Below are 2,500 nucleotides of genomic sequence, written 5' to 3' on the forward strand. Positions count from 1 at the left end.
ACTTGAAGCCAACGCATCGTCACCATGTGTTCGTGTGGCCGAGAATTGGGTAGCTTCTTCATCAACCCCGCCGAAAGCCATCCTCGACATACCCGTGCATTGAGAAGGTTTGGTGGCCGTACTCCCAACACAAAAGCATACCGAGGACAACCCCAAGCAAAAATTCATTTGAAGCCAACCCATCGTCGCCCACAACTAGTGGGTGAATGGTGTGCTTCCCGGGGTTGGCATAGACATTCCCTCGCATGCAAAAGATTGTCGATGCGAAAGATTATCTATGCCAACCCCGGGAAGCACACCATTCACACACTCCCGACCGGTGTGGTGTGGCGGTGATTGGATAGTTACGGATTGAGCACTTGCCAAGGATCAAAATGTGTCATTTAGAAGAAACATTTTCAAAAAGTTTTTAAAATCTTGTGGGTTTGCAACTCATAAGAGCGTCACTTTCAACGTCCCCGGTATTGGATTGAGTTTCTAAAAACAACCGTGCACACCGAGGTTAAACTTTACCGGCTCCACTCCGACTCGCCGCTCGCCCACAATTTGTTTGCAACGAAACATTTGTTTTTAATTTTGTTGGTTTGAAATTGTTTTGAAAAGGTTCTTTAAATCTAGTGGGTTTGCAACTCATAAGAGCGTCACTTTCAACGTCCCCGGCATTGGATTGAGTTTCTAAAAACAACCGTGCACACCGAGGTTAAACTTTACCGGCTCCACTCCGACTCGCCGCTCGCCCACTAGTCCGAAGGCAACAAAACATTTGTTTTTCATTTTGATGAAAATTTCTGTTTTTAAATCTTGTTGGTTTGAAATTGTTTTGAAAAGGTTCTTTAAATCTTGCGGGTTTGCAACTCATAAGAGCGTCACTTTCAACGTCCCCGGCATTGGATTGAGTTTCTAAAAACAACCGTGCACACCGAGGTTAAACTTTACCGGCTCCACTCCGACTCGCCGCTCGCCCACAAATCCGAAGGCAACAAAACATTTGTTTTTAATTTTGATGAAATTTTTTGAAAACATTGGCTTGGCAAGCCCCAATCCGCGACTATCCACCCACCGCCACCCCACACGGGTGGTTGTTGTTGCGAAATGAGGTTGTGGTCGACATGCCCGTGCATTTGAGAAGGAGTTCCTAGCACTCCATGCTCTCCCATGCCAAAAAATAGCCTAGACAACCCCATTTCGCAACTTTCCACGCCTTTTTTTTCCTCCCTCACCCATGGCGGCGGCGTGGTGGCGGCGGCCGGATTCCGGCCACCACCGCCATGGGTGGCAGCCCCCCGACCCCGACACCAAACCCATAATACCGAGGCAACATATCGAGGCAACATGACATGGGTGTGGCGTGGGGGAAGGGGGCTGCAGCTAGGAAGGCATGGGCTGCCATGCATATGCAGGCAACACACACCCCCCTATATAGCATTTTATGCATTTAGCCCTTTGACAGGAAGAGACATCACCTATGCGCGAGGAGTCATAATGGGCTCTAAATAATTCAATACAAGGTATTTGGACGTGATTTTTTGCAGGGATACTAAGAAACATGCAATCTATGATGGGAAAAAGTTTCATAAATTTTTGAAGTCGGGAAGTATTTTTTATTAGTTTTAGAAGTCGTAAAATTGAAAAAATCATTAAAACAAATCCGGGAGGAATTTTTTAGTTTTGTAAGTTGGAGAAGGTCCTAAAAATCATAGACTACTTATGGGGAGCTTATTGTGCGAGGAAATTTCAATAAAAACGGGGTTTGACAAGATTTGAAAAATTCTGTCGACATTTGAAAAAACCTGGAACCATGCTGCCGGCATGCTGCGCACATGCTGCGCGCATGCTGCGCGCAGACTGCGCGCATGCCATGGCAGGACAAGTTTTGCTAGCCTCACTGTCTACAGATGCGCAAGCTGCGCGCACGCTGCGCACAGGCTGCGCGCATGCTGCGCACAGACTGCGCGCACGCTGCGCGCATGCCATGGCAGGACAAGTTTCGCTAGCCTCACTGTCGACAGATGCGCAAGCTGCGCGCAAGCTCCGCGCACGCTGCGCACAGCCTGTGCGCATGTTGTGCGCATGCTGCGCGCAGGCTGCGCGCAGGCGCCGCGCATGCCATGGCAGGACAAGTTTCGCTAGCCTCACTGTCGACAGATGCGCAAGCTGCGTGCACGCTGCGCACAGGCTGCGCACAGCGCATGCCATGGCAGGACAAGTTCGCTAGCCTCACTGTCGACAGATGCGCAAGCTGCGCGCACAGGCTGCGCGCACGCCATGGCAGGACAAGTTTCGCTAGCCTCACTGTCGACAGAATCAGCACGCTGCGCGCAAGCTGCGCGCACGCTGCCGGCATGGTGCGCGCACGCTGCCGGCATGGTGCGCGCACGCTGCCGGCATGGTGCGCGCACGCTGCCGGCATGCTGTGCGCACGCTGCGCGCGCGCATGGCAGGACAAGTTTCGAAAATTTCTGTCGACAGTCTCAGCAGCGCGCACGCTGCCGACATGCTG

Source organism: Prunus avium, unplaced genomic scaffold (genome assembly GCF_965620075.1).
Source record: "Prunus avium unplaced genomic scaffold, drPruAviu1.hap1.1 HAP1_SCAFFOLD_82, whole genome shotgun sequence".
NCBI classification, from domain to species: domain Eukaryota; kingdom Viridiplantae; phylum Streptophyta; class Magnoliopsida; order Rosales; family Rosaceae; genus Prunus; species Prunus avium.